This window comes from Ovis canadensis, chromosome Y (assembly GCF_042477335.2).
Source record: "Ovis canadensis isolate MfBH-ARS-UI-01 breed Bighorn chromosome Y, ARS-UI_OviCan_v2, whole genome shotgun sequence".
Lineage (NCBI taxonomy): Eukaryota > Metazoa > Chordata > Mammalia > Artiodactyla > Bovidae > Ovis > Ovis canadensis.
Window position 1 is genome coordinate 1,312,036 of NC_091271.1, and position 10,666 is coordinate 1,322,701.

Consider the following 10,666-nt stretch of genomic DNA (forward strand, 5'->3'; position numbering starts at 1 on the left):
AACCCAGGTCTCCTGCAGACTCTTTACCACTGAAGCACTCTTAATTTATCTCTCCTTCATTTTCCTCTTTTCCATGTCTGTGAGTTTATGTTAGATTTTGTTTATTCTTGAAATACGCTGTGACCTTGTGGGATGCCCGCCTCCCCGGGTTTGGCTGGGGCTTGCTTGTGACAACCCTGCTGGGTTGCCTCTGGGGACGGCGGGTGGTCCTGGTTGGGGAGAAGACTCTTGAGAGTCCCTTGGACTGCAAGGAGATCCAACCAGTCCATCCTAAAGGAGATCAGGCCTGAAGATTCAGTTGAAGGACTGATGCTGAAGCTCCAACAGTTTGACCACTTGATGCAAACAACTTGACTATATTGGGAAACTCCTTGATGCTGGGCAAGATTGAAGGCAGGAGGAGAAGGGGACGACAGAGGATGAGCTGGTTGGATGGCATCACCGACTCGATGGGCATGAGTTTGAGCAACCTCTGGGAGACAGTGATGGACAGGGAGGCCTGGCGAGCTGCGGTCCAGGAGGTCGCAGAGGTCGGACACGACCTAGGGCTGAACCCCAACAGTGACACAGGGTTATGGCACCACCTAGTGGTCAGGTGCGGCATTGCACTGCCCTCCTGGTCAATTTCCACCCAGTTTCCCAAAGCCTGGTCCAGCCCTGGGTCCGCAGGACGGCCTGGCCCTGGGATGCTGGGCACCTCTTCTCTTGGGAGCCCTGGGAACCTGAAGTGCAGGATATGCCCATTCTATTGGGCGTTTTGAGATTGCTCATCTCATTTTGCTGTTGCTTAGTTGTTCAGCTGTGTCTGACTCTTTGCGACCTCATGGACTGGAGCCCTCCAGGCTCCTCTCTCCATGGGGATTCTCCAGGCAAGGATACTGGAGTGGGTAGCCGTTCCCTTCTCCAAGGGATCTTCCCGACCCAAGGATCAAACCTGCGTCGCTGATGTCTCCTGCACCGGGAAACGTGTTCTTCACCAATAGCAACACCTGGGAAGACCCCTAGTACCCAGCTCCCAGCATGGCCTCTGGGTTTCCCTGGTTCCCGGTCTTAGCACAGATTCCCAGCATCCCACGCTCGTCACCAGGGATGCTGGCGGCATGTGGAGGGGCCGGGGGAGGGTGATGCTTGGAGGGCAGGCTCAGACGGCCCGCTTTTCAAGTTGTCCAAAAGCAGAGCGTGACCCACATTCTGGCGAGCCTCCCAGCAGTGACGGCACCATGGTAATTGGTGGGGTAATAAGTCCCAGGGTGGCCAAGTCCAGGAGTGGGATTTAAGGGCACTTAGGTTGAAGCAAAAGGGGGGCCGATATGCAGCAGCTTGACAGCTCCTCGGAAGATTCAGCTAGGCTTACTGTGTGGCCCGGCAACGCCTCTCCTAGCTGCAGACACACAGGGGCTGTGGAAACGTGTCCACGTGAAGATGTGTGCACTGGGATGGTTGCTGTTTATAGCAGAACTGTGGCAACCACTGTACACGTGGAGGCAATCTGAGTGTCCATGGATGATGGATGGATGAGCGGGTGGGTGGATGGGTGCGTGGGTGGGTGGATGATGGATGGATGGATGGATGGGTGGGTGGGTGGGTGGGTGGATGAGTGGGTGATGGATGGATGCATGAGCTGGTGGGTGGGTGGATGGATGATGGATGGATGAATGGATGATGAATGATGGATGGATGATGAATGGATGATGGATGGATGGATGGTGGATGGATGGATGGGTGGGTTGGTGGGAGGATGGATGGATGGGTGGGTGGGTGGGTGGATGGATGGATGGGTGGGTGGGTGGGTGTGTGTGTGATAGATGGATGGGTGCATGGATGATGGATGGATGGATAGGTGGGTGGATGAATAGATGGTTGGATGGATGGATGGATGGATAGATGATGGATAGATGGATGGATGGGTGATGGATGGATGGATGGGTGGGTGGGTGGATGATGGATAGATGATGGATGCATGTTGGATGGCTGGATGATGGAGGAATAGATGGATGGATGGACAGATGGATGTTGGGTGACGGGTGGATGGACGATGGATGGATGGATGGTGGATGGATGGTGGATGACGGATGGATAGGTGGATGGAAGAGTCTGTGGATGGGTGGATGGATGGGTGAATGGACAGGTTTGCAAAGAGCAGACACTCCCGACTTAGCACCTGAACAGCAGCAACGGTGGCTGGAAGTGAGCGCCTTGTGAGAAGAATGTGGTGGAGCTTTGTCGACAGGACCACTTCAGTCCTACGTCTTTTCCTTTGCCTTCCTCCAGCTGCAGGGTGAAGAGGGAAATGGTGCCCCTATGGTGAAGAGCCTCTTTCTTTATCTATAGAGTCTCAGGGAGGGAAATGGTGTCCCTATCAAAATCCAGAACGCCTTCGACCATGCTGGCTGTTGCCTGGACCCGTCTAGGATCGCTGAGCATCTAGCGTGCGTTTTCCAGAGTAAGCTCCCCCACCCTAAACGCAGGCTTCCCTGGTGGCTCAGTGGCAACAAATCCACCTGCGATGCAGGAGACCTGGGTTTGATCCCTGGGTGGGGAAGATCCCCTGGAGAAGGAAATGGCAACCCACTCCAGTATTCTTGCCTGGAGAATCCCATGGACAGAGGAGCCTGGTGGGCTACAGTCCCTGGGGTCACAAAGAGTCGGACACGACTGAGCGACTAACCCTTTCACTTTTCACCCCCAACCGCAGCGTCGTCCAAGTTGTGTGTGCCCATCAACTAGGAAAATCGGGCTCAGTGTCAATCACAGCAAGATGGTGGAAAGTCATCAGCGGCCTCCCACACGTCCAAGCTGGCTCTAGCCCAGCCTGGGTTGGGGGGGGGGGTGGGGGCGGAGCAGGAGGGGGCGAAAAAGGACATTCGATTCGAAGGGTGGGCGCTCTCTTGATGAGTTTCAAAGAACCGCTCGTTCATTTTTCAAGAAGCGTTTTCACGGGGGAGAACACACACAGTAACTGGTGATGTTGCAAAGATCATGACTGCGGGTGAGACTTGGCCATCAGGAATGGGAAGTGGCATTTAGTGTGTGGTTGTGGTAGATGAGATTAATTAATTGATACCAAAAGTTATGACTCTGGAGGCAGTGACTTCATGGGCGTTAGAGGCTCAAGTGGTAAAGAATCTGCCTGCGGTGCGGGAGACCCGGGTTCGATCCTTGGGTCCGGAAGATCCCCTGGAGGAGGAAATGGCACCCCACTGCAGTATTCCTGCCTGGAGAATCCCATGGACAGAGGAGCCTGGCGGGCTACAGTTCACGGGGTTGCAGAGAGTTGGACAGGACCGAGCAACTAACTTTTCTCTAAGATGCTTTGAAGAGGTGGGCTTCGGAGAGCCACGTAAATCAGCGACTGGGTCCCCGGAAGAGGTTGGCGGACTCTCAGAACGTTTATGTTCGTGTGCTTTTGAATATGTACCTGTTCATTTCGCTGCACCACGTGTGAGTTGCGGCCCATGCGAACGGGTTCCCTGACCGGAGACGGAACCCAGGCATTTGGAGCTCAGAGTCTTAGCCCCTGGACCACCAGGAAAGTCCTTATTGTCTGAATACGTGCCCAGGAGCAGCCTTCCTCCTCCATTTATCCTTTAGCTTTTTCACATTTTTTTTCCGCCAGGAAGGTGAATCTCTGCATGACCAAGGCTTTAAATATTTTAATCAGTCAGTACTGCACACAAACAGGAGGATCCCAAGGAAAATGGAAAGGAAACATGAGTCTTTAATTTGCCCAGGTTCCTGCTAATTATGTTCCCAGGGGAGGCAGACGAAGCTCTCTTTTACATTAAACGTATAAAGAACCTCTTGACTTCTCATTCAGTTCAATTCAGTTCAGTCGCTCAGTCGTGTCCAACTCTTTGCTGCCCCATGAATCGCAGCACGCCAGGCCTCCCTGTCCGTCACCAACTCCCGGAATTCACTCAAACTCACGTCCATCAAGTCGGTAATGCCATTCAAACATCTCATCTTCTGTCGTCCCCTTCTCCTCCTGCCCCCAATCCCTCCCAGCATCGGGCTCTTTTCCGATGAGTCAACTCTTCGCATGAGGTGGCCAAAGTATTGGAGTTTCAGCCTCAGCATCAGTCCTTCCAATGAACACCCAGGACTGGTCTCCTTCAGAATGGACTGGTTGGATCCCCTTGCAGTCCAAGGGACTCTCAAGAGTCTTCTCCAACACCACAGTTCAAAAGCATCAATTCTTCGGCGCTCAGCTTTCTTCACAGGCCAAATCTCACATCGATACATAATGTCATCCATACATAAAGTCATACATAAGGACTTCTCATTAGCCCCTTGAAAATATCGCAGTGATTTCTGTGATATTAAAACTACAAGCTTGGAAGATACACTGATTGTCGGGGAGCAGAGAGAGACGGAGAAGAAGGCTTAGCTTACCTGCAGTCAGGATGGCTGCTATTGATCTCATGGTATTAATTCTTCACATCATACTTTTAACTAAGTGCTAAGGCTCAGATTCAGACGTGGCTTCAGGGGCTTGAAGTGTTTCAGAAAAGTTTTCTCTTATCAGTGAAATATGCGATTGAAACAGAACACGTCTCTACCAAGGGGTAGCTGAAAATCCAGAGAGACTTCAGAGAGCTTCCTTGTGCCCTTAACATAGAATTACATTTTGACCTGGACGCTTCAATGCTCTGTAATAACCTTATGGTCACCAGGGGGAAGGACGGGGGAAGGGATAGTTAGGAAGTTTTGGGAAGGACATGGACACACCGCTGTATTTAACATGGAGAACCAGCAAGGACCTGCTGCCCAGCGCAGGAAACTCTGCTCAATACTCTGTAATAACCTTATGGGGGAAGGATGGGGAAGGGATAGTCAGGGAGTTTGGGATGGACATGGACACACAGTCTGCAGTGATTGAATTGTCAGGGAGTTCCCACCGAAACCGGAAGGCCCTGAGTGGGACACCTGGGGAGTCTTCTGCTTTTGTAAAGGTCAAACAACACACGGGCACTTCTGGGAAGGGGCGGGGCGTGTTCGGAAGGCACAGCTGAGCGCTCCACCCCCTTCCGTTCACCTTGCAAATCTGAGAGTGATTTTTGAGGACTCACCCTGGCCGTGGTGGCTCCCAGCCCTGCCTGCGTGATCCGGGGATCTGAAAAAAAGAAAAAAACAAACACAAAAAACCCCACCAAAGTCAGAGGTCTCCTCCTGCCCTGAAATTCTGATGTATCAGGAGGTCTTGGACAAGCCTCACTGCTGGCCAGAATCTTCACTTTCTCTGCCCACTGAAGCCGAATGAAAAATACGGAGACAGAGGTTGCAGGAAATAGAAACGGGGCTTTTATTCTCAGCTGGTGGAGAGGGGAAGCCAGTAAACTCATGCCTCAAGGACTGTTCCCCGCCTCCTGATGGGGAGTCTTGTTCAGTCCCTGTCCTGGTCCAACTCTCTGCGACCCCAAGGCCTGCAGCACACCAGGCCTCCCTGTCCTTCACCAGCTCCCGGAGTTTACTCAGACTCATGTCCGTCCAGTCAGTGATGCCATCCAGCCATCTCACCCTCTGTCGTCCCCTTCTCCTCCTGCCCTCAGTCTTTCCCAGCATCAGGGTCTTTGCCAGTGAGACAGTTCTTCCCATCAGGTGGCCAGAGCATTGCGGTTTCAGCTTCGGCATCAGCGCTTCCAGTGAATATTCACACGAGGTGTCTGAATGCTAGCACAGATGAGGTGTCTAGGGGCTTATACAAGGTGAAGGCGTGCGGTCAGAAGTCCGTGATGAGGAACAGAGGTGATACGCTCTTCATTTCTTCCTCTTGCATTCTCAACAAGACAGTCTTAAACTGGCGTCAGTCACCCGCTAATTGACTCTGGCCGTCCGCTGACGCCGCCACCTCTTTTGCAATGAGTTAACTACAAGAGGAAGGGTGTTTTAAGGGTAAACACCAGATGCAGGACGTATTTACCGCAGAGTGGAAGGAAAACTACACGTGAGGTGTAGCTGCTGCAGGCTCAGAGGGCATAAAAGGCAACTTAGTTTCAGACGTGCAGCCTTAGGAGCAGCTAAGTAACAACAACGACAAAAAAAAAACAACCTCAAAATACTAAAAATGTCTAGGCCTGCTCACTGTTCTAACTTCTTTGTTCTTAGGAAAGGGAAAGAAAAAAAACAAAAAAACTCATTCTTTTTTTTTTTTCTCCTTTTCACTGCAAACAGCCTCTCCATCGCAAGCTCAGGGCTGGGATGTGTGAAACTCGGAGATGAAACTCTTGGCTACACTCAGCGCCCTAAGCTGACTGGCCTCACAGGACTGCCTGCGTGCACAGTCGTGTCCGACTCTTTGTGATCCCACGGACTGTAGCCCACCAGGCTCCTCTGGGCATGGGATTCTCCAGGCGAGAATACTGGAGTGGGTTGCCTTTCGCTTCTCCTGGGGATCTTCCCGACCCAGGGATCAAACCCAGGTCTTCTGCATTTGCAGGCAGATTCTTTAGCATCTGAGCCGCCAGGGACACCCAAGGAAGGAGAAACGATTCAGCAAGTCCACTCCAGCCAAGGCATTCCACGCAAATCTCTTGTTGACAACAGGGCCTTATCTAAGCAGTCTGCGTGTGTGCAGAAGCTTAGGCTCAAGAAGATGACTGCGAGGAACACCTCTGGTTCCCTTCAAGGCCAGCTGTCTCTTTTTTTCCTTTCACTGTATTCTTTTACTTTTTCTGGTTATAATGTGAAGACTGCTTTTAAGATGGAGAAAAGACCTTTGGACTTTGATGCCTGCAGAAAGGCTGTTAGTAAGGTGATCCCAGTAGAAGCAGCTGAAGAGCAAAGCCTGGGACTTCCCGTGTGGTCCAGTGGAGAAGAAACCGCCTGCCACAGCCTGGCGGGGCTTCCCTCGTGGCTCAGGCGGAAAAGAACCTGCCCGCAGTGCGGGAGACCTGGGTTCGATCCCTGCATAGGGAAGATCCCCTGGAGAAGCAAATGGCAACCCACTCCAGTATTCTTGCCGGGAGAATCTCATGCACAGAGGAGTCTGGCGGGCCACACAGTGGGGTTGCAAAGAGCCGGACAGGACTGAGCAAGTGATGGCATTGCATTGCCACAGCCTAGAGGGGTGCGATCGGATCGGAGGCGGGAGCAAAGTTCAAGAGGGAGGGGACAGGTGCATACTTGTGGCCAATTCATGTGGAGGTATGGTGGGAACCAACACAGTCTTGTAAAGGAGTTTTCCTCTCATTAAAAATAAACACATTTATTAAAAAAAACCAATATTGTTAAGGAACTATCTTCTGATTAAAAATAAACAGATTTATAAGAACAAAGATTATAAAGGACCTATCCTCTGATTACAAATAAACAGATTTATAACAAACAATATTGTAAGGGAACTGTTCTCTGATAACAAATAAAGAGATTTATTTAAAAAAAACAACACTGGAAAGCAACTATCCTCTGAATAAAAATAAACAATGTTATTTTTTAAAAAATAGTAAAGGAACTACCCTCTGGTTAAAAACAAACAAATTTATTACACAAAGCAACAACCTGCCTGCCAGTGCAGGGGACCCGAGTTTGATCCCTGGTCCCGGGAGATCCCACTTGCGTGGAGTCAGTAAGCATGAGCGTCATGACTGAGCTCCCGAGCCTCGCCTCCCGAGCCCACGTCCCTGGGGGTCTGTGCTCTGCTAGAGAAGCCCCCGCAAGGAGCATCCACAGACCGCAGCGGCAGAGCGGCACCCGCCCGCCACACCGCGACGCCGCCTGCTTGCAGCAGCCAAGACCCCGTCCAGCCGAAAATAACCTTTTTATAAAAGAGTGCGCGCCCAGGGCGGTGACAGGCCCGGGGCAAGGAGGGGGATGCCTCGGGGAGCAGGCCTCTGAAGGGGTCGCCAGGAGACGAGAACGGCGTGTCGCCTGGGAACACTCCAGGGCTGTGTTTGGGACCGGGACCACCCATGAGCTCACTCTGCTCGCCGGGCCCCACCCAAGACCTCACTTCCTCTTTTTCGGCCCCCTGAGCTGGTCACAACACGCAGCATCGCCCAGAGCATGCTCCTGAGGGCTTCCTTAGCAGCTCAGCTGGTAAAGAATCCGCGTGCAACGCAGGAGACCTGGCTTCCGTCTCTGGGTCGGGAAGACCCCCTGGAGGAAGGCATGGCAGTATCCTGGCCTGGAGAATCCCATGAACAGAGGAGCCTGGTGGGCTACAGTCCATGGGGTCACATAGAGCCGGACACGACCGATCGACTAACACACACGCATGCTGTTTGAGCTGCGAATCCTGCTTCATCTTCAATGGTCCATGCAAACCTTCACTTCCCCTCTGGGGAATGGCTCGGATCACCACCTGGGCCTCTGCCCGAGACCCCAGGAAACATACAGAGCCCCCCACAGCTCAACAAGTGTTCATCACATCAGTTCAGTTCAGCCGCTCAGTCGAGTCCGACTCTTTGCGATCCCGTGGACGGCAGCACGCCAGGCCTCGCTGTCCATCACCAGCTCCTTAAAAGGTCCTTGGAAGAATTGGAGGTGGAACTGTCAGCCACTCAATCATCTCTGACCCTCTGCGACCCCGTGGACTGCAGCCCGCCAGGCTCCTCTGTCCATGGGATTCTCCAGACAAGAATACAGGAGTTGGTTGCCATTTCCTCCTCCAGGGGATCTTCCCAACCCAGGGATCGAACCCAGGTCTCCCACACTGCAAGCAGATTCTTTATCAGCTGAGCCACCAGGGAAGCCCGAGAATACTGGAGTGGGTAGCCTTTCCCTTCTCCACCAGATCTTCCCGACCCAGGAATGGAACCCAGGTCTCCCGCACTGCAGACAGATTCTTAACCAGCTGAGCCAGCAAGGAAGCCGAACCACCACGCAAATGCCTCCCGGGTCATGGCCCATTGCATTCTCTGCTTCCTGCCAGTGAGTCACCCCTGCCGGCTGCAGCCACTTCCTGAGACAGGGATCCTCGTCTTGCTGGCGAGGCGCTGTCTCCTGCGTGGGGATTCCCCGCCCCGCCCCGTGCCGGGCTCAGCCCACGGCATGACATTTTTGCACGAGTCACTCAAATTCCTGAGCTTTTACACTCCTGTGTGCAAACGCACACTTGTACATTTGCTTCCCCACCCCAACCCTCCCACTGGGCACAGGACTTCTCACCCTTTGATTGCCAAACTGGGGTGGCTGTTGGGGGGGAGCTGGTTGTCTATACTGCCCACGGGGTGCTCACAGACATGCCCTGACTGTCCCTGAAAGAGGGGTCAAACAGTCTGGTGCCTCCTAGAAGCTTGGCATTCAGAGCCACTCCCCCTGAGTTTGCCCGCTGGCTGGCAGGGCAGCTGAATGGGACACTGATGCCAGGAGGCTCTGGGAGAGTTGGAAAGGGGAGGGGCTGGGATGGCATTGCCCCTGCCCCAGGAAACTGCATTTTCATGCCCTAGTCCTGCAGCGTCTCAGCTCTTTTTTTTCCATCATCCAGTGGACACAGGGGTGTGTTGGCCTCTAGTCGGTTCCCAGGGTATCACCCCACCAGAAACTAAGACAGACTGTCCACAGGCCAGGGGACCCACTTTTTCAGACAAGCGTGTGTATGCTTTTTTTCCCCATGGTGCCCATTAACTTAGAGACCCAAGTCACAGAACAGAGCTTGTAGATAGGTCAGCAGTTATCATCACAGATTGTTTGCCCCTTGGAAAGAAAGCTATGACTGAGCTAGACAGCGGATTCAAAAGCAGAGACATCACTTTGCTGACCAAGGTCTGTAGACTCAAAGATACCGTTTTTCCAGCGCTCACGTATGGATGTGAGAGCTGGACCATAAAGAAAGCTGAGCGCCAAAGAAGTGATGCTTTCGGTGTTGGAGAAGACTCTTGAGAGCCCCTTGGACTGCAAGGAGATCCAACCAGTCCATCCTAAAGGAAATCAGTCCTGAATGTTCATTGGGAGGACTGATGCTGAAGCTGAAACTCCAATCCTTTGGCCACCTGATGAGAAGAGCCGACTCATTGGAAAAGCCCCTGATGCTGGGAAAGATGGAAGGCAGGAGTAGAAGGGGACGACAGAGGATGAGATGGTTCGATGGCGTCACTGCCTTGATGGACATGAGTTTGAGTAAACTCCGGGAGTTGGTGATGGACAGGAAGGCCCTGCGTGCTGCAGTCCACGGGGTCGCAAAGAGTCAGACACGACTGAGCTAGTGAACAACAACATCTCATCTATTCGGGAAACTGGTAGCTACAGATACATGTCTCTGCAGTGGGCAGAGGGATGCTGGAGAGAGAGAGAGCTGCCACACCGGGCAGAACACACACATTATTTTTCATCTCCGGGGTGTGTGTTGTGTTTATTCAAAATATCCATGGCAATGACAGGTAGCTTTTGCAACATGAATCTGCTACACCATCTAAGCTGTTTGAGTGCCTTCCCCTCACTTACAAAGCTTGCCACAGTGCAGGAAATCTTAGCTGATCTCCAAGACTGTTCTTTGCGGTTACAGAAAAGCCAGATTTCGCGCAGCAGGAAGTCTCCATGGAGAACACGAAAACAAAACAGCAGAAACCGGAGGAGTCAGCAGGCAGCCTCGCTGCTGAGCCACGCGGAGACGGGGTGTCCGCCAGGGTGGGGGCAGTAGGGAGGCCGCTGGGCGTGTTTTTTTTTTGTTTGTTTGTTTCTCTGCTGCTTTTGTAAGCTGTTTTTCTTTTCACTTGGTTCTGAAGCAAAC